The 25,673-nt window shown below is 41.8% G+C and overlaps 1 protein-coding gene across 7 annotated transcripts in view; it reads left to right on the forward strand.

The window, feature by feature from the left end:
• The window catches only part of FAM107B (family with sequence similarity 107 member B), a 224,234-nt gene that overhangs the window by 160,349 nt on the left and 38,212 nt on the right, over positions 1–25,673 (forward strand). Inside the window, exon 3 of one of the 7 annotated variants that reach the window (XM_077169362.1) lies at positions 3,893–3,991. The exons of 4 other annotated variants lie outside the window; for them this stretch is intronic. The gene's annotated coding sequence lies outside the window, so the exon portion shown is untranslated. Of the gene's footprint in view, positions 1–3,892; positions 3,992–22,408; positions 24,221–24,285; positions 25,397–25,673 lie in introns of those variants that run through there. 2 more of the 7 variants (XM_077169366.1, XM_077169363.1) reach the window with 2 other exon arrangements.

Below are 25,673 nucleotides of genomic sequence, written 5' to 3' on the forward strand. Positions count from 1 at the left end.
AGCTGCAAGAGAAAAGCTCAGGTGGGGAGTTGTGGAGAACAAGTGGGAATGTTTTCCGGTGTCACATGGTGTGGTGAGCTGCAGAAGAAAGACAGGAAAGACAGAACCAGGAATGAATGTTCCCTAACCAAGAGGTGACCCCTTCAGCAAACAGTTCTTCCAGCAATTTTGTACGGTGGAGAGCACCCGTGAAGCAGTAGCTGTTGCCCCTCATCACTGGCCGTGCATGTGAGAAGTGAGGAGAGAGAGTGGCCTGGTGTAAGGATGGTCATGTGCCCTGCGCACGGCTGAGGCTTGGGGTTCCGGGCTGGCAGACAGAGCTGGGTAAAGAAAAGCCCCTTCAGAGGATGGGAATGGCAGTGCCATTCCTTCCTTAGTAGTCATTAGGCTCAGAGTCTGCCGAACCTCTGCACCTCTCTGGACTAAGTGCTGTGAGGTCTCCTCCAGAAAGTGAGAGAGAAGACCTGTAGGTTACAGGCCTGCTGTCCCCACTGTGGCCAGTGCATGTGGCCTCGAGATTTTCTCCTCACATTGTTTCATAGCATCGAGATGCTCCTTTTGCTGTTGAGGCCAGTGTTTGTCACATAGGAGGCTCCCAGCCCCAGGCCTGAGGAGGGATCCCAGCAAGGCTCTTCTCTCCATGTGGTGTGGTGGAGGTGGCCACTCTGGCGCTGACTTGGTAGCTGTGGGGTCCAGGCCTCAACTCTGGGACCCCCAGTGGGCACGGCACTCCTCGTGGTAAGCCTAGGGATGGTTCCTCCCGGGCTGTGGCCCAGCCTGTGTCCCTGTAGTAAGAGCCAGAAGCTGTCTGCTCTCCTCGGCCCGACCTGCCTCAGCAGTGCTTTCAGTGTGGCCTCTTCCTGATGTTGGAAGTGGCATGCTTTATTCTCTTCCCGGGTATGTGTTTTGGCATTCCTTGGAAAGTGCTGTGATAACTGTGGTGAGAGCTTTTCTGGGTCTTTTATTAAAAAATGAAATATTATACTCTGTGAGTATCAGAGGTAGAGTTCACATTTTACAGAGCCGTATAGTCATTTTGTAAAATGCTGATGTATGAATCCTCAACAGTTGGAGATGTGTTTAAACCCCCAGGTCCTGGCAGAAGTTAAGAACTTCACTGTCCATATGTATATGTAGAAGGACTTTATTTACAGTGTTCTTTCCCCCTATTCCTCAATGTCTGTACATACAGATAAGACAGTGGCCTAGGTTCTTTATTTTTCATGGATGCTTAGAGCAGTCTAGACTTTCCAAGCTTGCAGCATCCTAAGGCCAAGTCCACCATTAATTAGCTTTGTGATTTTTTAAGCAGGTCATTCATTTCTGATTTTCAACTTCCTCATCTGTAACATGGGGACAACCCCAGTTCCCCTTCCTTTTAGCGCTCTCTGGGGGTGAGGTGGAAGCCTGTGGTTCTAACACCTGCAGGCGTGTCCATGCCAGTACATCACTATTCCCCCGGAAGCTCTGTGTCCCCCAGTAGGGTGGCAGAGACCCTCCCTGTTTGTGGGACGGGGCATTGTGGATGTCACAGGAGATCAGACTTTTAGCTTGCCTGGGCTCATTGGTTAACTGACCAAGACTTCGATATTCTTATGTCAGATGTAAGAACAATAACTATTGTTGCCAGCTAACAGCTCCTAGCATTGTACTCAGTGCTTTCTGAGATTTGTTCATTCATTCAGCACGTATTTACTGAGTGTGACCATGTGCCAGGCACTGTCGCACATGATCTGGGGAGAGCAGTGGACAGGATGGACAAAATCTCTGCTTGCTTGGATTTATATTCTGTGGGATGACAGGCAGCAAATGGGCAGTGCTGGGAAGAAAAGTAAGTGTGGTCTCAGGGCTGGAGTCTGTGAGACTCCCAGGCCAGATGAATCTGAGATCCAGGTGAATGGGGGTGGGGGTGTCTCCCTATGATGTTTGGTGCGTGGTGCATCATGCAGAACGATGTGCCTGGAGACAGCAGGAGCTTGGGTTGAAGGAATGGCCAGAAGGCCTGTGTGGATGGGGCCTGGTGGGCAGAGGAGATGGGCATGGAATGAGGTCTGAGGGGGCCAGGTCCCATGGGGCAGACCACCGGGGGTTCTGAGATATTCTTGTAAAGATGCCCAGGCTGCAGAGGGAGAGTTGGCTGCTGAGAGGCCAGAATGCAGCCGGAAGCCAGCAGATCCAGAGGAGGGCCTAATCATGAAATTAGTACTGTTGTTATTCCCATATTATAGATGTGGACACTGAGGCTTGGAGGAATAGTTCATAGTACCAGGAAGAAGCCGAGTCACGGCTGGGGTCAGGGTCTGTGTTCTCAACCCGGTTTGCTGTACTTTGTAAAATATCTGAATTTGCTGTCGTCCCAGATTGGTGTGAAAGGACCTGCGCAAACGCTTTGGAAACTTACTTGCTTTTCTTTCCTGCAGCTTCATTTAGGTAAAATGTATATACCATACAGTTTCCCCACTTCAAGCGTACAATTCTGTGATTTCTAGTAAGTTTGTACATTTGTGTGAACCGTCACCCTAGTCCTAGGCAAGCACTGGTCTTTTTTTTTTTGCCATCCCTAGAGTGTTGCCTCTTGCAGAAGTTTCCTACAAATAGAATTGTCCAGTTTGTGGTCTGTCTGGCTCTGTTCGTTTAATGTACTGTTTTTGAGGTCCATCTGTTGTTGCAGAATACACCTGCTTTGAAGCAGCCTTCTTCACCTGGGTCGGAAAGAGGTCCTCTGAGCTTCCCTTGTGCTGTGCCTTCAGTGAGTGAATGTGGCAGTAACGGAGGGCACTTACTTACTCAGTATTTACTGTATGCCAGGCCCTGTCATGGTCATCCACGTCCTCGTGTGAGGGACATGCCGTTATCAGCGTCTGACAGATGAGGAATCTGCAGCTTGCCCAGGGCTGTAGAGCAGAGCTCGCATTCGGGTGGCTCCTGCATAGCTACCTCTTGGCACCCCTCTGTGCTCGCTGCATAGCGTATGTAAAGCTTTTGGCTCCCTGAACCTCAGAATGGGCTTTGGAATGCCTGTTGGCAGGTAAATCTAAAATTGTAGTTTTAGGGGGAGTATTTGCATTGAATTTTTATTTTGGAATTATCGTAGGAAATTATAATTTCTTAAAGTGATCATCCATTTAGGAAGTAGTTCTTTAAGGCAAGGAGTGAGGGTGGCACCAAATAAAAAACATGTCATTATGCTATTAGTCAGAGCTTGTGTGCTTGGGTTGTGTTTTAAATACTATGTGTACCAGAAATCCCATTTCTTAGGACATTTCCCAAGGCTATTAGCTTATTAACAGATGGTATTTAATTAAGCATCTTGCATTTTTCACGATGTTTATATAATTCTATTATGTATTATACATTTTGCTCACTTTGTAAAAGCTCCATTTAAACAGTATTTTTTCCTGTTCATATTGGAATATAGTCCATATTGGAAGATTTCATGTTTCGTATTCTGGAGGAATTTTTGTTACTACAAGTATATGAGTAATCTAAAATTTTTGAAAAGATTTTAAAAAACTCATATTTTTTTCTTTAGATTATTAAGTAGCTTCGTAAGAGCTGGTTGTATGATTTTAGCCTGGTAAGTGATGACTCTTTGGAGTGAGGACTGATTTCAAACCTGGATTCTGCCATGGTTATGGTAAGCCACTGTTTACCATAAACAGTGTTACAAATTTAACTTTCTAAATTTGAATTCTGCATTGTTCAACTAATTCTTTAACTTCAGTATATTTTTCACTTTAGGGATTTTTTTTCAGTATAGTGCCAGTTTACTGGTTAAAAAAAGTTAAAAAGCTGCTTTTAATTTTGAATACCTGGCTTTAAGATTAAAATATTAGTAATATTACATTTTAATCTAAAAATATTTTCTTCTAATCTTTGTTAATGTTTTCAGGTGGTTACAACCAATTTTGCTGATTTTGGATACAATATTAACCAGCGAAGTGCGAGGCCTCTGAAATTGCTGGAAGGTGACCACCACTGTTTTGAAAAGGTCAGGCAGTGCTGGAGAGTAGAAAAGTAGGATTTGGGGCAGAAGTGGAGGCTTAATGTAAATGGAGCACTAATATTATTAATAGAAGTCATTTCTTTCGTTACCACCGTGCTCTGTTTGGCCTTACTCTGTGCTCTGCCGGGCAGCATGCTCCAGCTTTCCTGCCACCGGCCCATGCAGCACAGATGCTGGAAGCAGGTCCCCACCTGTTTCTTTTTCCATTTCAGTTACTTTAGACTGGTACTAGCCTTGAAGAGAGGAAATAGGATATTTGAAAGCCAAACTAAATAAATAAGATTAAAATTGCGGGGAGTAAAAACAGGTTGAGCTATATGTGTAAGATTTGTGTACTTGACTTTATGTAAGATTATACTTCGATAATTTTTTATTTTAAGAGACAAAAAATAGAAAACCTTCTTGGGGGCAACACCGTTCTGGAGTGCAGAATTGTTGATGTTCACCTCTTTCCCTGTTCTCTCCAAATTTCTTAGATAATTGCTTGCTTCAAATGGTGGTTTCCCTCTCACTCTGGTCAAGTACTGGTAATCTCCAGTTGCAATTTTATGCTTTTATGTAAATGTTGAAACTTAGGGCTGCTAAACCTGTTGGCAGAAACTACTGGAAGAGGAACCTGTAAATTTCCTCTCTGAGCAGCCCTGTGTACTGCCTCTGACCTGTCCTGAGCTTTGCTGGGGGGGAGGGAGAGGGGCAGTGATGCATAGCCTGGGTCCTGCCGTGTGGCCTGTCCTGCCAACCCAGAGAGGCTGCAGGTGCCATTTGAGAACATCCATAGGCGAGGGGTAGGGAAGCCCAGACTTCTGTCCAACCCCCATCTCCAAACATTGATCTCGCCCCTCCCCCCTACAGACCAGTCATATGATTTTGAAGGTTATCAGTGAGGGGTGGCAGGTAACAGAATGCCCAGAAACAGTGCTTGTTTAACTTAATAGTGAGGGCACCAACTGTTTACTTGAAAAGAAGTCTGGCCCGAGGACTGGTTTGGAGGCTCTGTGACATCAGGCGCCTCAGTTGGGATCCTCATGAATCTCTTGGATTTCTTCTCCTGCCTGCTAAGTGGTTGCAGTGCTCCGGACCTCACCTGTTTACATGGTGGAGAGTGGGGGACAGTGTGGTGGGCAGGCATGGAGCATGTTCTCCGTCAGCAGGGGACGTGTTGCCAGGAAGCCTCCCCAGCCTGCATCGCCTTATGTCGGGCCAGAAGTGGGTATCAGTCACAAGACTGGGCGTTGTCCCTGGCGCTCTCTCGGTGCGCGGGCCCTGATTATCTGAATTGAAGCTATTTGGGATGATGCATCCCTTGGCAGTGATGGGTTCTGGAGCCCAGGCCTAGACCCATCAGCATGTGGCATTACCTTGGCAGCAGCAGTTTTACTGGAATGGACGCATGACTCATTTCTAACCAATGAGATTGAGAAGAAGTTTGCCCCCAGACTGAGCAATTCTCAATGTTTTGCCACATGTGTTTCTTTTAGTAAAACCCTTTTTCTTTCTTTTCTTTTTTGTCCACCTTGTGGTATTTTAAAGCAAATCCTTGATATCATGTAATTTACTCCCATATGCATTTGTATTTATTTTCTTACATAACCACAATACCTTTAAAAAATTTTTTTTTTCATAGGCAGGCACCAAAAATCAAACCCAGGTCTCTGGCCTGGCAGGTGAGAATTCTGCCACTGAGCCACCGTCGCGCTGCCCTGCAATACCATTTTATACCTAATAAAATTAACAGAAAGTTACTAATATCATCAAATAATCAGTCTATATTCAGATTTCCCTTATGAACTCAAAGATGTCTTGGTTTCTTTGACCCAGAATCCAGAAAAGTCTACACATTGCTTCTGATTCTTATGGCTCTTCAATGTCTTTTAAGCTAGAAACTTCTTCCTCCTTTGCTTTCCATGCTATTGGTTCGTTGAATTAAGCAGGGCAGTTGTCTAGTAGAATGTCCTACCTCTTCTCCTCTCCCCTTCCCCTTGTTTTCTTTTCAAACCTGTTCCACTAATCCCTGTATTTCTGTATAATAGAAGTTAGCACTAAAGCTTGATCAGATCTGCATTCAGTTTTTTGGCAAGATTGATTCGTTGATGGCATTGTTAAACTTCATTACATCTGTCAGAAAGATGATTGCCTCGTTTGTAGGGATGCTAAGATCTATCGTTGGGTTCAAGGGGTGGCAGCTTGATCCTTTCATCATGAATTTCCTCGCAACCTTCTTCCCAGCAAGTTGTTGGTTTGCCTTGATGATTGCCTGAATTAATCGTTTCATTAGAGGTTGCTGATTCTTCCCTGTTAATGAGCATGTTAGTGAAGGCGAGCTGAGAAACCTGCCAGGCTATCAGGAAAAACTGGCAGCACTGATGCAGGTTAGGAATCTCCAGAGAAGTCATTGAGAAAAACATACTGACTTGGCTTTATCCAGTCGTGGTAAGGCCTGCATGTCTTTAAAGCTAATTACCGTATGCACAATCCTGAATGAATGTTATTATGTCAGGGCAATTTTATTCTAAGTCTTATTTAATAGCAACACTAAATTCTGGCCCTGTATACCAGCTCTGTTGTTTGCATCCATTGGGTGCCTGTTTACTCCCTAAATTAGGCGATTATTACATAGGTTATGAGCTAGGCTGGTTCTTTTCAATAATAATTTTAAATTTTCTGCCATGTAAGGACACTTCTGCCCAGTCTCTTCTTATAAAAGAAAATGTGTCACTGATGAGTTTACAAAACAGGAGGCAATGATATATCTGAAGTAGTTTAATTTTTGTTCTGCTCAGATAGTAGAGAAATGAACCCTGTACTGGGGCATTTAGGATTTCATGTGAAGAGTGTTTGGAAAAGAGAGGGGATTGCAGTGTTCTGGCAGGAAGTAATTGGAAGCTCCCTTTGAGGGAGTCCTGGCAAGTGAATTTAATTTGATTCGCCCATCCCTTCTGGGCAAGCTGTGGCCTACTGCACCAGCAGTGGGAGAGCCTCGACATTGGGAAAGAAGTATGTTGACAGCACCTGTGGCAGATGGACCGTCCTCTGGCTACAGTGTGTTCCTGGAAACCACACTGTAAAAAACATCATCATAAAGCAGCTCCTAAGATTCCCCTAGGTAGGAGTTGGGCTTTTGTCCTCATGCTTGTTATCAAATAAATGGTGGAAATTAGAAACCTTAAAGAACTTAGAATCGTCAACTCTAGTGGGTTGTCAGGTTGTGAGCTTGGAGAAGCCATAGAGATCAAAGATCAGCTAATCCAGACTCATATTTTGGTAAATAAACCAAGGCTCAGAGAGGTTAAGTAGCATGCTTGAGACCACACAGCTAATTATTGTTGGTGTTGGAATCAAAACTGGGCTCAGAATGACAATCACTGATGCCTGACTGTTTCTTGTGCAAATGACAAATACCGCGCATGTGTCACTTACTTGATCCTTACTGCAACCCCATGATTTAGGACTGTAATTGACTATTTTGCTCAGGAGGACCCTGAGGCATAGAGACATCTAATAGCTTACTTGGAGCACACAGAACTCAGAAGTACTCATGACAATATGTGCTGTTATACACCCTAAGGTACTGCTCTTCATGCCATCCTCCTTCCCTCCGTTCCTCCCCCTTCCTTTCTTTTCTGTCATTATTATTATGTTTTTACTTTACCGGAGTGCCTTATTCCTAGCAACCCATAAACGTTGCTTAGCCAGGGCCTTCGATATACTCTTAACATCTGTATTAAAAAGCCCACCATTTCTAATTCTTTCTAAAAATGGTCAATGGAAATGATGCGCTGGCTATAATAAATATTATTTAAATAATTAGTAATTTTGCTTGCCTTTTTAGCATTTAGAAGAGATTTTGGGTGATAGGACTCTTAAAAAATGTCTAGGTAGGTCTGAACTAACAACTTCTTTCTTTTGATAAAAATACCTTGTACCAAGCCCGAGTTTTAAAAATAATTCCTTTGATCATTCTTTTAGAATAATCACCACTTCTCCTCTAAATATTTGAAAACATCACCAAGGGCTCGACTTGCAATGGGTTAGGAAAGCAAGGGTTTCTTATCTGAGCTCCCATCACCTTCCCTGGCCCTCCGCCTTCCTTCCTTCTTGGGTACCACCACTGGTAGAGATGACAGAGATTTCATCAATGTCAAGCAAGCAACTTTGGGGAGGTGGTTGTATGTGTGTGGGAGGGAGGATGGTGAGAAGTCTTCTGGCCATCGGTTGCTTTTTGGAACATTTGCTTCATGGTTCTTAGGACTGTTATGTAGACTCACCTGCTTCATCCTTGCCCCTGCAGAGAGCCTGCTGGGGGTCTCACAGAAGTGTGTGCCATGAGTTTCTTGACTACTGTGAGCCAGTTTTCTCATCTCTCCCATGTGTCAGCCAGGTATCGCAGATGGAGCCTGGGCACAACTTGCACACACAGTTGCCAATGGGGTGTCCTCCCTGTGCCCTCTCCCCAGTCGGCTTCTGAATATGATGCTTTACCTGATAGTCTTCACTTTTACCCACTGAAACAAGACTATTCAGCCTGCAGGGCTCAGTTTGTCCGCGAGCTCTCAGGCAAATGCCTGCTTGACCTGTCTTATTCCTCTTGGGCCTCCTGCAGCTGTCATGCTAGCCAGGTTCAGAAATGGTGCAGTGTGGAGCTGGGCTGGGCAGTGGGGAGTGGGATGGCCAAACCAGAGCTTTGGGGTATTGCTGAAGAGTGGAGCAGTGGCCAAAGTTGAGTGGAAGTTTAGAATCTGTGGTCAGACAGGTTTCTTAGAAGCAGCAAAGTATCCGAGGACAGGACGGAAGCAGACATATGGAGAATACAGCTCCGCCTTCCTTTCTACTAATCTTTTCAGGAATCTGAAGCAGCAGATGGGAAAATCAGGTCAGGACACCAGTAACTGGGAGTTGACAGTGATGCCAAGGGAAGTTCCTGTCCAGTTGATCTCTTGCTCACGGGCTTGTGTTAATGCAGGAGCATCCCTCCCAAACAAGAGGGATTAGGGTCAGCTGTTGTTGGCAGGGAATGGCCCTTGTGGGACCTCCTGCCTGGGCGGGCCTCCTCATGGCTTTTTGTCCAGGAGTAATTCTTCCTAGAGCCCTCATTCACACTCAAAAGTGATCTGGTTTGATGGATAAATTATCTGGTCTTCTAATTTAGATAGACTTAGTAGCAGATAAGTATTTGTCATGCATATGAACAAAGATCCTGACCAAAGATCTGACCACAGTAAGTTTCTGTGGCAGGTCCAAAGCTTATTTGCTCCTTAGAGCAGCTTGGCTGCCATCTTTCTGTTTGCTTCTTTCTTGAACTCTGAGAATATTCTGCATTACATTTTTCTGAGCTCTCTTCTCTCTTAGTTTTAGATGACTGTATTTTGGCAGTGATCGGCTAATGCTATAAATATTAATAAAATGCAAAACAGCAGCATCTTTAATTGAACCCCTTTGCCTCCACTTCCTCAGGAGACTTCTTTCCTGAGGCTCCCCCAGGTATAGTAGCCCCACCAGACCCTGGAGAGCAGGGACTGGTGGGAGCAGGGCATGGGGAGGGAGGAGGGAGAGGACACGCTGTTGTCAGCCTCGGGAGAAGGGTTTTGGAGTCTTTTTCCTCTTTGGCTATTTGAATGGGGTGTGCAGGAGTGGAGGTGGGCGAGGAGGATAAGCAGGGCTCAGTGTGCCGCAGTGGCACTGTTCTCTAACTGGCAAGAGGGCACCCATGTGTGTTCTTGTCCCCTGCAGTGTGGGCTCTCTCTCCCTTTTGGTAAAGATTGATGTTCTTAAATTTCCACAAGAACCATGTTATTTGGATGCTAGCATCTCCTAGATATTGCCATGTTTTGAGACTCCTTTGTTTGTGATGAAATGGAATGAAAGACTCGTGCTTGAGCACAGTCTGCTCATCACCCCGCCCCTTCTGGGAAGGGTTTCCCACATGTGGGTACTCTGGCAGCCATGTGACTATACTGCATTTTCCCATAACTGATGGGATGCTCTGAGGAAGGGTCCCTGTTGTTCCGCAGAGAGGAAGCATTTCCTCAGCAGTTACTGCTGCCCGGTCAGACATTGACTAACTGGACTCAGACCGTAAGTGTTGCCCCTTCATAGGTAGGTTTCATTGTGTCCTGTCCTGTTTGGCCTCTTCTGTCAGTCTTTGCTTTTGGCTCAATGTGTGTCAGTATCTGGAATCTGTGGGAGTAGCCAGGAATTCCTTTCAAAAGGCATCATTTACTTCAATTTTATATCATCCTAATCCCACATTTCATGAGCTCAAATCTACCCTCCTGAGGACTTGCCTTGAAATGCATACATGTATGACAACAGCAACACATCATTTGGGAGAGAAGTATTTTCTTGTACTTCTTGTGTCCTCAGGTGCTGGATCCCATGGAGTGTCCTTGTGATACCTGGTAGTGTCTTGGAAATGTAAAATATGGAAGATTCTTCTAGCAAGTGGACATCCACATAAGTTTGGGTAGTGTTGCTTTCGCTTCCTGTACATCCTGCTTCCAGCATGAGCTTACCCCTCCTTCGTGGCAGCTGTGTTGGCAAGGCCACAAAAAGTCTAGGGGGCCAGGTCTTCTCCCTGCATCCCTGCTCTCTTTTCATTATGATCTGAGTGGGGTGGGTGTCGGCCCCAATTTACGTGACCCTTTTTTAAAAAAGCAAAATAAATGGAGAGCTACAGTTTTCAAATCTGTGTGACATACTAGTTTCACAGAGAATTGGGACAATGTGCTGTGAAATGGCATTTTTTTTTGGCTCAAAAGAAGTACATGGAGAGCTGTAGAATATGCTCGTGATCTCCTGTAGATGAAGAAATGTTAAAATGTAAAAGAAGGGCAGCTGGTGGGCGCATGCCCAGGACCGTGAGCTTATATCCTGTTTTTAGAGTTCTGTGGTTCTGCATTTCATATCATTTGTCACTAATGAACAGTAGGTACTTTTCCTGCAGCCTCTTTAGCTCTGACTTACATATATCTCCCTAAAGCGTCTGGACTCTGGATCTTAAATAAGACCTAGACTGTCTCATCAGCTAAAGAGAGAAGAATAAGGCCTTCCCCCTGTCCCCGGGTAGCGCCTGCCAAATAAATAGTTTGAATTTTTCCAGTGTCTTTAAATTGAGAAGTAAGATGATTTGACAGGCTTTGTAATCAGACCTCTGGGGCCTCCTTCTAGGCCTGCGGTTTATCAGCTTTGTGACCACAGGCAAGGGAATTACCTGCGTGAGTCTCAGTTTCCTTATCTGTAAAACGTGGATACCAATAAGACTTGCTTCACAGCATTTTATGGTTTTACAGTTGGCAGTGTCTTGGCAGTACTCAGTAACCTAATCAACCTTGTAAGCATGCTGTTAATCCTAATTTAAATTCCTTGGTATCCTCTGTGGCTGAAGGCAGAGTTTTATTCTCATGCACCCAAATCTGGGTTTTCACTGCTGTCATGAAGAATGTGTGGGCAGGATGTCCCAATGTCGAAACTGCCACCACAGGCAGGCACCCTGCAGATCAGTGCAGAACTGCTCCTGCTGAGGACCCGGCAGTTATGCTAGTCAGTGGGAGGTGCCCCTGCTTTAAGTATCTTCTGGTCTGAATATGCGGCTGTGTAGCAGATTTCCATTATATTGCCTGCCCGGAGCTCTGAGACCTGAACCAACTGTTCCTCCACGTGTCTGAGTGAGTCGGAAGCCTGTCTTGCCACCACCTACCTCACTAGGTCTCTCCCCCTCACGTGGGCACCAGCCCACCAGCCTTTTAGTGGTTTCTCCTGCACAACCAGGTGAGTGTGCAGGGTCTTTCGGGCGCTCTGGAAAGCCTGTTTGTCCATTATAAAATGCCCCCCCCCACATGCACACTTAGTGCAACCTTTATACTCTGCTTTATTTTTCTTTCTGGCACTTTCCCAGATGCATTGCAGAGATGCTGCTTACTCATTTATTTTTCCATTGCCTGTCTTCCCCTCCCCTTTACTCACCACTAGAATGTGAACTCCTTGAAATCAGGGACCACATTTTGTCCTCGCTGTGCTTTGCTGTGCCACTTAGGTGTCAGTCATTCCAGTAAGTGAGATTGCTGATCTTTCCAAAGCAACACAGAATAGGAGTTCTTTAGATTTTAATCACAGAGGATAACAGAGTTCTCTATCATGTCAATTAGCTGGCAGAAGGAAACAATATTTGAGAGGAAAATTCTGCAGAAAACATGAAGTCCATCTGGGTGTATAGTTAGAATCCTGGGAGTTCGTGTGTGGGGAGCAGACTAGCATTTTCTTTCAGTGAATTAAAATGGATTAAAAGCTAATGAATTAAAGACCAGGCATAATTCTATGCCTTTGACGATTAACAAGTTTTTTTAAAAGCAAAACAAGACAGAAAATAGCCCTGTGTTCATTGAACTTTTTATTTGTCAGGTGCTGAATAGAGAATACCATCCATACTATTATGCATCATTCCTTATAGAAGTGGGAAACTTCTGTTATAATGCCATCATATCTTTTCTTTCCCTTAAGATACTAGGAGGCTGCTTTTCCCCAATCACAGAAAAGTGAATAACTTCTACTTTCCTTTTTTTGGTCCTGGTCCCTAGAAAGCTTAAAACCACATTTAACTCTTAGATCCAGAAATTATATGAGCCCTCATGTGTGGTTCTTCTGCTGTTTCTTCTGTAGTGTGACTTTGACTTGCTCTCCTTTTTTATTGACCTAGTTGCTTGTGTGACTTTTTTTTAAATATTTTTATTGTAAACAACAAAGAAACATACAAACATTCTTGACATGGTTATAATCAATGTTCACAATATCATCACATAGTTGTGTATTCATCGCCATGATTGTTTTTTTTTTTGAATATTTACATCTCTCTAGCAAAAGAAATAAACAAGAAAAAAGAAAAAACTCATACATGTCATACCCCTTATCCCTCCCTCTCACTAGTATTTCAGTCTACTCAATTTATTTTAACCTTTATTCCCCCTATTATTTATTTTTTATCCATATTTTTTATTCATCTGTCCATATCTGTAGATAAAAGGAGCAGGGGACATAAGATTTTCACAATCACACAGTCACATTGCAAAAGCTATATCATTATACAATCATCTTCAAGAAACATGGCTTCTGGAGCACAGCTCTACAGTTTCAGGTACTTCCTGCTAGCCACTGTAATGCACCATTAACTAAAAAGGGGATATCTATATAATGTGTAAAAATAACCTCCAGGATTACCTCTTGACTCTGTTTAGAATCTCTCAGCCACTGATACTTTGTCTCATTTCGCTCTTCCCCCTTTTGGTTGTGAAAGTTTTCTCAATCCCTTGATGCTGACTCCTAGCTTATCCTAGGATTTCTGTCCCACTTTACCAGGGAAGTTTACACCCCTGGTAGTCATGTCTCATGTAGAGAGGGAAAGGGCAGTGAGTTTGCTTGCAGTGTCTGCTTAGAGAGAGAGAGAAGTCACATCTGAGCAACAAAAGAGATTCTCTGGAAGTGACTCTTAGGCCTAATTTTAAGCAGGCTTAGCCTGTCCTTTTCAGAGATAAGTTTCATAGGGACAAACCCCAAGATTGAGGGCTCGGCCTATTGATTTGGTTGTCCCCACTGCTTGCGAGACTATCAAGAATTCTCCAAATAAATAATAGGGGGAATAAAGGTTAAAATAAATTGAGTAGACTGAAATACTAGTGAGAGGGAGGGATAAGGGGTATGACATGTATGAGTTTTTTCTTTTTTCTTGTTTATTTCTTTTGCTAGAGAGATGTAAATATTAAAAAAAAAACAATCATGGCGATGAATACACAACTATGTGATGATATTGTGAGCATTGATTATAACCATGTCAAGAATGTTTGTATGTTTCTTTGTTGTTTACAATAAAAATATTTAAAAAAAGTCACACAAGCAACTAGGTCAATAAAAAAGGAGAGCAAGTCAAAGTCACACTACAGAAGAAACAGCAGAAGAACCACACATGAGGGCTCATATAATTTCTGGATCTAAGAGTTAAATGTGGTTTTAAGCTTTCTAGGGACCAGGACCAAAAAAAGGAAAGTAGAAGTTATTCACTTTTCTGTGATTGGGGAAAAGCAGCCTCCTAGTATCTTAAGGGAAAGAAAAGATATGATGGCATTATAACAGAAGTTTCCCACTTCTATAAGGAATGATGCATAATAGTATGGATGGTATTCTCTATTCAGCACCTGACAAATAAAAAGTTCAATGAACACAGGGCTATTTTCTGTCTTGTTTTGCTTTTAAAAAAACTTGTTAATCGTCAAAGGCATAGAATTATGCCTGGTCTTTAATTCATTAGCTTTTAATTCACTGAAAGAAAATGCTAGACTGCTCCCCACACACGAACTCCCAGGATTCTAAATGCAAATACTTCTTTATTTTGCAAATACTTCTTTATTTAACTGTTCAGGTCACTCTGGGATTTATCAGGGCATCACAGTAACCTGGACAAACCAACAAAATCTCATGCCCTATTCAAGATTCCATGCACTTATGGGTGCTCAATTAAACTGTCCATATAAGTTAAATTAGGAAATGCACTAGTCAGAATATAAAATTTGTACGAAATAAAAATTTCTTGCTATAGTCTCACACAGAAGTTGAAGTTTTAAAATATGAATGACCATCTATTTTGTATGACGTTTATCTTAAGGTACCCCAAGTCTTCTTTGAAAAGAACTAGGGAATGAGGAAAAACAATTTTATCTCCCAGTAAAAGTATTGGGTAGGGTACTTGTTTTGAAATTTTGTTGCCCTTGTATAATTTTACTTGGATAATACTACCGAGAGAAATTTCTGGATTTGCTAAGGTAAAATTTCCATTTCTTTGGCTTATAAGCCTAGAGTACCAATTTTTGGGTTGTTGCCAGTTGGGTAGGGAGGTAGAAATTTTTGAATAATCACAATACGGTACAGCTTTGCAGTGACTTTCCAAGTGGCCTTATCTAGTTTATACACTGCCTTGGGGAAACCAAATAACTTGACTTCTGAACATTAAAATATAGTTTCAAAAGCATTGCTTTTGCCAAAGGATGAAATTTTTGGTTCAGTGACTTAGTGAGTCCCTTTCTGTGTTCAAGGAATTTCACCAGTTGCTATGAATGTTTACAAACGATGTTGAAATAGCTGAACCTGTTTTCCAGATGCTTACATGTTTGTTGGGATTTTATTATTAGTGACTTTTTAAATTACATTTGTTAAAATTGAGGAACCAATTGATACATTTTCAGTAACTAAAGTCCTTAGTTTATATGAGGATTCACGCTGTGTGTGCAGCCCTTCGGGTTTTGACAAATGTGCAAAGTGTCATATCCACCAATATGGTAGTATACAAGAAGCGTACATTTTAATGTTAGCTTTTAAGATTGGTGTGTCAAGCTGGCTATTTCAGTGGTTAATTAAGGAAACATCTTTCCTCATAGGAAAGCACTTTATTGACTAACGTGAGCCTAATGCTTAATGTTAATATAATGACTTTTCCAGGTGTGTGTTTCTGGACTTTTCCCGAGAGGCCCTCCGAAATTAATGGGAAACAAGTATGATGCTTTTCTTCCTTATAGTTTTGGTAATGTCTTAAAATGAAATATGCAAGCCAGGTTCTCATTATTTTAGTCTGCGTTTGGAGGAAACTTTCCTGTAATTTTGGGGGAGTCTGGTTGAAAAAGGCCCATGAGGTGGTGATAAATCACATGGGAATGAGCGCGCTTCCCTGAGATCATTGTTTGGTTCTCTCCACATTAGTCATCGGTGGTAGTTTGTCAGGCACGATGTGCATATTCTCCGCTGCCTCTTCCCACCCTCGTTTTCATCTCTTCTAAAACAGTCATAGTTTTCTCTTGCCAAACAGGAACTCCGTAGTAAACACTTCTGTCTTTTGACTGAGAGCACTGCTTGTCAAGTTTTCTCGCCCTCAGGAGTGGGGAGTGGCTTTCCGACTACAGGAGATAGATCCAAACGAAGCATGCTATTATCTACTTTATAAACAGGATCAGAAAGTGAACAGTTTGGCACAGTCCCCTCTCTTGTCGAGTCTGAAATGAATTCTTTTTCCCAGTGTTTATAAGTCAGTGGGATTATTTCAGGATCTCAAAAGGAAATGTTTACTGTTGTATGGAAGGAACGTGTTTATTCTTGATTTTTTATCACTGTATTTCTAACTAGAAAATTCCAGAAAAATGAAGAAATTTGAATAAAACAGGAGTGTGTGGAATGTATTAATTCCCCTGACGTTCTGAAAATCCTCATAAAGATCCAGCATCATGGGTAAAGTAATGTATAGGATACTGCTCCTTGGGGAACTTCTGTCTCCTGGGGAGGCGGGGCCCACACTGAAAAGGTCAACAAAAAATGTTAGACATCCTCTGCTGGAGGTGGAGTCGCGACCATTTTATTGCAGTTTGCCTGGGGGAGGGAAGCTTTGTGCGCTGGCCCCTGCTCCAGCCTAGAAACCGAGAGCCCAGGAAGCCCTGCTAAGGAATAGTTCAGCTGTGAAGAACTGGGGTCAAGGAGCCTCTCCTCAGTAGCATGATTGATAGTACAGGTAATAAAACTTAAACGAGACATATTTCCTGGCCTGCTGTGGTCACAGAAACACTAACCATCTGGAATGTTTAGTTTGGAGAAAAAATTACTTTAATCTGGGTTGGTATGTGAATACAAACTGGATTATGAGGAAATATTTTTATTCACATTTGTGGTAAAAAAAAATTTAAACCCGAGTCCCCGATTTGGCACGTGTTGCCATGTTATATGTATAGGTTTATAGATCTCAGTTTAAGGTCACTTGGGAAACAAGACCCACATATCCGGAATAAGAGAGCAGAGCTCCTCCCGTCATTTTGAGAAATCCTAGGATCGCACCTTAAAAAGGCAAACACTGTGATATTAATCAGTGTCCTTTTAAAAAAATTTTTTTTATTGTATAGTATAGCATATGTACAAAGCAAAGAAATAAAAAAAACAATAGTTTTCAAAGCACTCTTCAACAAGTTGTTACAGAACAGATCCCAGAGTTTCTCATGGGCTACCATATGATGCGCTCAGATTTTTCCTTCTAGCTGCTCCAGAATATAGGAGGCTAGAGGGCTTAAATATTTTTTTATCATCACAGTCGACTTTTTTCCTTCTTTTTTTGTGAAAAATAACATGTACAAAAAAGCTTTATTTCAAGGAATAGCACCACGATTAGTTGTAGAACATATTTCAGAGTTTGACATGGGTTACAATTTCACAATTTTAGATTTTTACTTCTAGGTGCTCTATAATACTGGAGACTAAAAGAAATATCAATTTAATGATTCAGCATTCATGTTCATTTGTTAAAACCTATCTTCTCTATATAACTCCATCACCACCTTTGATCTTTCTATCCCTATCTTTAGGGGTGTTTAACTATGGCAATTCTAAATTTTTCATATTGGAAGGGTCTGTCACTAATATGAGATAGGGAGATGGAACTATCTGCAGTTCTGGAGAGGCTGGGCTAAGTTTCAAGACTTATCTGGACCAGGGACCCATCTGGAGGTTGCAGGTTTCTAGGAAATTACTCTAGTACATGGAACCCTTGTGGAATTTTATATATTGCCCTAGGTGTTCTTTAGGTGTTCTTATGGAATGGTCCTGGTTAGGGATTGGCAGTTTATGATAGGTAGCACGGTCTAACTGAAGCTTGTGTAAGAGCAGCCTCCGGAGTAGCCTCTTGACTCTATTTGAACTCTCTCTGCCACTGATACTTTATTAATTACACTGACTTCCCCCTTTTGATCGGATAGAATTGTTGAATCTATGGTGCCAGGTCTGGATTCCTCCCTGGGAGTCATCTTCCACCTTACCAGGAACACTTTCACCCCTGGATGTCATGTCCCATGTAGGAGGGAAGGCAATGATTTCACTTGCAGAGTTGGGCTTAGAGAGACTGAGGCCACATCTGAGCAAGAAAAGAGGTCCTCCAGAAGTAACTCTTAGGCATGCCTATAGTTAGTCTAAGCTTCTCTGTTCCCTGCGTAAGCTTCACAAGAGTAAGCCTCATGATCAAGGGCATGGCCTATTGATTTGGGTGTCCCTGACGTTTGACACATTATCACGGGATTCCCTGATGGTAAGATTTAATACTTCCATGTTTTTTTCCCATCCTTCAGGAAATTTGGCAATACTTTTTGATTATCTGCTTAATATACTCTAGGATGTATCCAGGCATTACAATAATCTATATAGAATTAAAGGAGCTCCTTCTTATTCTGTGCTCCCTGTGTTTCAGTTGTTCAAATGCACTGTACAGATAGGTTGTATTAGATTATGCACTACAGAAAATTTCAATTCCAGACCAAATAAACCTTTCTTCCATTGGTCTCAAAGAGTATGTGTGGTTCTAAAATATAGACATTGTCTTCCTTTCCCCTATGTTCTGAATTACTTTAACCCCAACCTGTTTGGCTTCGTTCTTATCTCTAAATATCAGGTTATATATATAAAACAGCCTCTCAAAATCTAGAAATAATAATCACCACTCTGGACTTAATGTTTCTGCTCTAAAACACTTACAGTCTAGGCCCCTGGTTTCTTAAAAGCATTTTCTAAAGGTGACCATACCATTCTTGTTCTTTTGTTTCTGACTTATTTTGTCTCGCCAAATGTCCCACATGTTCATTCACATCGTTTCATGCCTCATGACTTTGTTCCTTTTTGTAGCAGCACAGCCTTCGTTCATAAGTATACACCATCGTTTGCCAATCTACTTCTCCATCATTGTATCATTCAGCCACCTGTATTCACTGGGCATCATGTAGAGGGCCCAAAGTCCACAGTCCATCACCATTCTCAATTTTAGATAATTTCATGTTCCCAAGAGAAATAAAATCAGTTAACATACCCTTGCCAAATAGGTGATCTGAAACTCCTCTTAACTCTTGTCCCTCCCCCCATTATTTACCTCTGCTGTGGTAGTGCTGATGGTTTCCTTTTGAACATAGCTCATAGTATGCAATAGCAGTTTTCCCCCTATACCCTGGACTTAAACACTCTTTATACAAGAATCATGTCTTTGAAGTACTTCTTTCAGGAACTAATTCATATTTCTAGTGTTAGTCAGTGGGACATATAGGTCTATACAACCCCTTTCAATCTTGTTCACCTTCAATATGGTAATATTACTTATAGACCCACTAGAGAACCACCTTCGCTCCTATCTGTTCCCTTACATTGGAGTTCAACCTCATTAGCTAACGGTTCACCCAACTCTAGCTTCTATGTATCTCTGAGTCTCTTATATTCTGTATTAGAAGCATCTGATTTTTTGCCTTTTTGCTGGTCATAAAAGTGGGATCATTCAGTATCTATCCTTCTGAAGTTAGTGTCTGGCTAATATCACTCAGCATTATGTCCTTAAGTCTCATCTATCTTGTCATGTGCTTCAGCATGTTATTTTGTCTTACTGCTGCATAATATTCCATCATATGTATACACCGCATTTTGTTGATCCACTCGTCTGTTGATGGGTATGGGTATTTGGTTTGTTTCCATCGTTTGGCAATTGTAATTAATGCTGCTGTGAACATCGGTGTGTATATGTTTGTGTCATTGCTTTCAGTTCTTCTGGGTATGTACCAAGTAGTGCTATTGCTAGGTCATAGTGTAACTCGATATTTAGTTTCCTAAGGAACTGCCATACAGTCTTCCATAGTGGCTGCACCATTCATTATACATTCCCCCCAGCAGTACATAAGTGTCCCAGTTTCTCCACATCCTCTCCAGCATTTATAGTTTCCTGTTTAATAGCAGCCATTCTTATAGATGTGAGGTGGTATCTCATTGTAGTCTTGATCTGCATTTCCCTTATAGCCAATGAAAATGAGCATCTCTTCATGTGCTTTTGAGTCATCTGTATTTGCTCTTCAGAAAAATGCCTATTCATATCTTTAGCCCATTTTATAATTGGTTTGTTTGTTCTTTTGTTGTTGAGTTGTGTGATTTCTTTGTATATGCAGGAAATCAAACCTTTGTCTGATATGTGATTTCCAAATATTTTCTCCCATTGAGTTGGCTGCCTCTTCACTTTTTTTACAAAGTCTTTTGAAGTACAGAAACATTTGATTTTGAGGAGTTCTCATTTATCTATTTTTTCTTTTGTTGCATGTCCTTTGGGTGTAAAGTTTAGGAAGCTGCCTCCTATTACTAGGTCTTTAAGTTGTTACCCTACATTTTGTTCTAGAAGCTTTATGGTGCTAGTTCTTAAATTTAGGTGTTTGAGCCACATTGAGTTCATTTTTATGTAGGTTGTAAGATAGGGATCCTCTTTCATTCTTTTGGTTATTGATATCCAGTTCTTCCATGCCCAATTATTGAAATAACTGTTTTCTCCCAGTTCAGAGGATTTGGGGGCCTTGTCAAAAAATCAGTTAACTGTAGATATTTGGTGGTCTATTTCTGCTCTCTTGATTCGACTGCATTGGTCAATGCTTCTATCTTTGTGCCAGTACCACGCTGTTTTGACCACTGTGGCTCTATAATAGGTTTTACAGTCAGGGAGTGTTAATCCTCCCACTTTGTTCTTCTTTTTTAGTATACTTTTAGTTATTCAGGGTCTGTTTCCCTTCCAGGTCAATTTGGTAATTAGCTTTTCCAAATCTTCAAAGTAGGTTGTTGGAATTTGGATTGGTACTATGTTGTATCTGTAGATCAGTTTGGGGAAAATTGACATCTTAAGTATATTTAGTCTTCCTATCCATGAGCAGGCAATGTCTTTCCACATATTTAGATCTCCTTTGATTTCTTTTAGCACTGTTATGAAGTTTTCTGTGTAAAAGTCCTTTCCATCCCTAGTTAAGTTAATTCCTAAGTCCTTGATTCTTTTAGTTGCTATTTTGAATGGAATTTTTTTCTTAACTGACTTCAACAGCTAGATCATTGTTTGTGTATAGAGATGTTACTGATTTTTACATATTAATTTTATATCCCGCCACCTTGCTGAATTTGTTTATTAGCTCAAGTGACTTTGCTGTAGATTTCTCAGGTTCTTCCAAGCATAGTATCATATCATCTGCAAACAGAGTTTTACTTCTTCCTTTCCAGTTTGGATGCCTTTTATTCCTTTGTCATGCCTGATTGCTCTCGCTAGAAGGTCTGGCACAATGTTGAATTAGAGTGGTGCCAGTGGGCATCCTTGTCTTGTTCCTGATCTTAGGGGGAAAGCGCTCAGTCTCTCTCCATTGAGTATGATGCTGGCTGTCGGTTTTTCATATAGTAATCAGTGTACTTTTGAAAGTTTTTTTTTGAGGTTTGAAATCAACATTTTTTGATATATGAAAAGCCTTATGTTGATGATATTCTTTGTTTTACTACCTGAAATCTGTTTTCATTTCTTCCGTTTCCTAGTTTTAATAGCATTGGTACATTACTAATCCCTGAATAATTTGGGAGGGTTCAGTATAATAAAATTACTTTCTTAATCAGCAGTTTGATCATTTCTATTCTTAACAAAATTTTGTTTTATACGTTTTTATTGTGAAAAATAACATGTGCAAAAAAGCAATACATTTCAAAGGACACCACTACAGTTAGTTATAGAACAGATTTCAGAGTTTGTATGGGTTTGGTTATAGTTTCAGAGTTTGCTTACAGTTCCACAATGTTAGGTTTTTCCTTCTAGCTGCTCCAAGGCACTGAGGATGAGAAGAAATATCAATATAATGATTCAGCAGTCATACTCATTTGTTAAATCCTGTTGTCTCTGTTATAACTTCACCTTCTCCCTTGATCTTTCTCCAGATCTTTAGGGGTTTTTGGGCTATGCCCATTCTAACTCTTTCATGTTGGAAAGGGCTTTCAATAATATGAAATAGGGGTTTGGAACAAGTTGATGTTCTAAAGAGGTTGGCTCCTCTGGATTTCAGGACTTACCTAGCCTAGGAACCCCTCTGGAGGTTGTAGGTTTCTGGAAAGTAATCATAGTGCATGGAGCCTTTGTAGACTCTTAGATAAAGTCCTAGGTTTTATTTGGGTTGACAGGAATGGTTTTGGTTGGAGTTTGGCAAACCATGATAAATAGCAATATCTAGCCAAAGCTTGCATAAGAGTAGCCTCCAGAGTAGCTTCAAATCTATTTTGAACTTTCTCAGCCACTGGTACCTTATTTATTAAATTTATTTTCCCCCTTTTGGTCAGGATGGCATTGTTGATCCCGTGGTGCTAGGGCCAGGCTCTTCCTGGGAGTCATCTCCCACGTTACCAGGGAGACTTTCACCTCTGGATGTCTTGCTCCATGTAAAGGAGAAGGTAATGATTTTCCTTGCAGAATTGGGCTTAGAGAGAGAGAGAGAGGCCACATCTGAACAACAAAAGAGGTCCTCTGGAAGTAACTTTTAGGTATAACTATAGGTAGGCTTAGCTTTTCTGCTTTAATTAAGTTTTCATAGTGTTTTCAAGTTTCCTACTCAGAAATACCTTTTGAACATTGTGATCTTCCTTAATTTTATAGTGAATGTCCTTATTCCAGTTTTATAGATGGAAAAACTAAAGGAGTAGTGAGTATACTCTTAAGATTTGGATGCTAAGGATACCACCTTAAACATTTCTTTGCAGTTTTGCTGGTTTTACTTGTATCTCTCAATATAGAAAGCCTTTCACTTTTTAGTGATGTTTTCCAATTGTTAACTGGTTTCTAACACAGTGATTTTTATACTGAGTCACTGCCAGCATTTTAAAACATAGATTAGAAAATAAGTGACCATACCAGAGATAAATATTGTTTTGTGAAACTTTTATTGTATGCTTGTGTGTGCACATGCTTGCTGTGATGTAAGATGTTTTTCAAAAGGTTTTGAAAGACATTCCCTAGAGATCCTTTCCGTATTGGCCAGGCTGTTATACTTTGCTTTCTCTTTACCAAGTTTGTGCACCTCTTTAATGAGAAGTACCCTACCGTGAAGCATAAACTACTTAAAATAGAGCTTTTTACAAATAGACCCCCTACTTTATTCAGTAGAGGAAGGCTTCCATGCTCATTATTGAGACATATGGACAACTTGGTTAATGAAAATCAGAACTTTTATTAAAGGCTATCCTAAATGAATATGTTCATTAAAAATGTCATCTTTCTTTTCCTGGTATTCTCAGCGTAGTATAGGGTAGTATGATCTTTGGAATAAAGCAGACCCAGAGGCACACATCCTGTTACTTTCTCCTGTGACCAATTATGAACTAATTAGGAAGAGGTTCTGGCATCTAGCCACGTGTCCTCATGATGTGGGTGGAGACATGGTGGAGAAATGCAGGACGAAATGTTGCTAATTTCCTACACTTCATACTAATTAAAAATACAGTTTCCCAATTCCTTTTCCAGGAGCACATCAAAATTCACCAATAATTCCATGTGAGACCCTGAGGCTGAGTTTTTTTCTCAGTCTCTCATTTTAGTGCATTGGAGCACCAAACAGTGGATTCTGCTGACCAGTTTGATTTCCTGCAGCTAATTCCATGCGAGACCCTGAGGCTGAGTTTTTTTCTCAGTCTCTCATTTTAGTGCATTGGAGCACCAAAACAGTGGATTCTGCTGACCAGTTTGATTTCCTGCAGAGAGGTGGGCCGTCATGGTCATCTGCAGCTTCTTTGTTTGCATTTGGGTGACCATGGTTCTGCTTGGGCTTTAGGAGCTCAGAATAGGAACTCTGTATGTTTAGGCAGAACCCTGCTTCTCAAGTGAGCTGGGCCAGGGTACATCTTACCAGTCTGCAGAACGCCCTCCCAAAGAGCTTTCTTAGAAATGAAGAGGTTAAGACAATGGAAACAGAAACCATGCTCACTTTGGAGATCTTGGATGAAGTTTTTCCACTTGGTATGGTGGGCAGAAATTGTTTTATTTCACATAATAAAATTTTAAAAGTGTTTTTAGAGAATTTCATGTACTTACTACAAAGCTATGTCATGTTAATGACTCATGGTGCAGAACTCAGAGTCACAATAGTTTTTCACAGATTCATTTAGGAATAACTGTCAGGAAATCTGAGAAAATAATAGCCTTTCACCCACTGATTAAATACTAAAATTTTTTTTGGGGGGGTTGCATATTTAGTGGCATGTCTGTGTGTTGTAAGAAACCCTGTGCTCAGTGAATTCATCCAGCAGAGTGGAGCTTTGCCAGGACTTGCGACATGTTCTCTGTTGAGAGCTGTCTGGTGTTTCTTGGGTGATGAGATAGCTAGATTGGAGAAGGAGGAACAGGGAGAGCAGGTAAACTCACGGGGGCTGGTGCTATCTTGTTAGTGTCATGTGTGTGTAACGACACACTTGGAGGGAAGCTGAGGGCGCCAGATGGGAGGCCACAGCATCTTGTGTTACGTGGCCCCTACCTTGCCACTGGTCTCCCCTGGCTCTGGGTGCAGTGCTGCTGTGTCTGGAGCATGTGTGGCATTGCAGGGATGTCTGCTGGGTACGGAGTTAAAGTGCACTCATGGACGTTACTCGTGTCTGTGTAGGCCTCTACGGTTGAGTGTCACACTCTCAGCCTTGAACTGGAATTATTTCCCGATAATTTAGGAATAGTACCAAGGATTGGAAGGAAGCTTCCTTTCCTATAGGGGAGAATACCCAAACCAGATGTCACACAGGCCGCCTGACAGAATGGGGCTAGAACCCAAGTTTCTTCTTTCCCTGGTTCTGATTTTTCCTGCTAAAAGTTGTCATGTCGTGAGTTAGGGTCCTTGGGAATGCAGTTTTAGTCCTCAAGCCTGGAGGGCTTGTGGGGGACATAATAAGGAGTTTAAACCCAGCCTTCTCAGGTCAGGCAGGTTTTGGTAAACAGTGGAAAGGAGCACCAAGCATGTGTCCCGAAGGTTCAGCTATGTGTACGCTGGGCAGGGGGGGATGGAGCCCTGTGTTTGACTTGTCATGTGTTGTCACAGCACTTAGTGAGGGAGCTGATTCAGGAGGGGTAAATGTTTGCTTTCGTTAATAGAGTTTAATTAACTTGTGCAGAGAGTATTTGCTTTCAGGCAGGGTAGATGATTATTTATGCAAATCTGAATTTTCCTTGTGCTGCCAGTGCCAGCGTGTTGCATCGGCTTGGAAGGGCAGTCACTGGTACCAGGCTTTGCAGTTTGTTTTCCATTGTTTGCTCTGGTTTCTTGGCTGCCTGAGGTCATTGAGCTGCACTCAGAGAAACCAAAGCCAGCTTCCCTCTTTCTGAAGTTGCCATAGCGTCTCCCTTCCAACTTAAACTGTGGCTTTCTTGATTTCCAGAGAGAGAACCTTTTTCAGCGGTGTGGTAGGGTGGGGTAGAGGTGGTGTAAGCTCTTGATTTGGCTACTTTCCTTCACTGGTATCAGCAACCACTGCCATTGGGAGGTGCCTTTCTGCTGTGACCTTTTACTTGCTGCCTGGGAAAAGTACCTGCAAGCGTCCGGAGAGGTTTGTGCTGAATCTCTATAACCTTTCTAGCCAACGCCTAGATGGATGAGTGGGGGCTGATCTTCTCAGTACATTTTTCTCTTGCCAAAGGATGATTTTTTTTCCTTTGAATTTCCTTTGCATCCGAGATAAATGAGCTTTGGCTCTCTCTCGAGACCATTTATGATGTAGTCCAATCTAGTCCTTCTATTAGAAATGTGTGAATTTAAAGGAAACAGATCTGGAGGTGAGCCAGTAGAAAGTCATGCCTTGCCCAGTGAGTGGTATTGGGCACCAT

Source organism: Tamandua tetradactyla, chromosome 7, assembly GCF_023851605.1.
Source record: "Tamandua tetradactyla isolate mTamTet1 chromosome 7, mTamTet1.pri, whole genome shotgun sequence".
NCBI classification, from domain to species: Eukaryota; Metazoa; Chordata; class Mammalia; order Pilosa; family Myrmecophagidae; genus Tamandua; species Tamandua tetradactyla.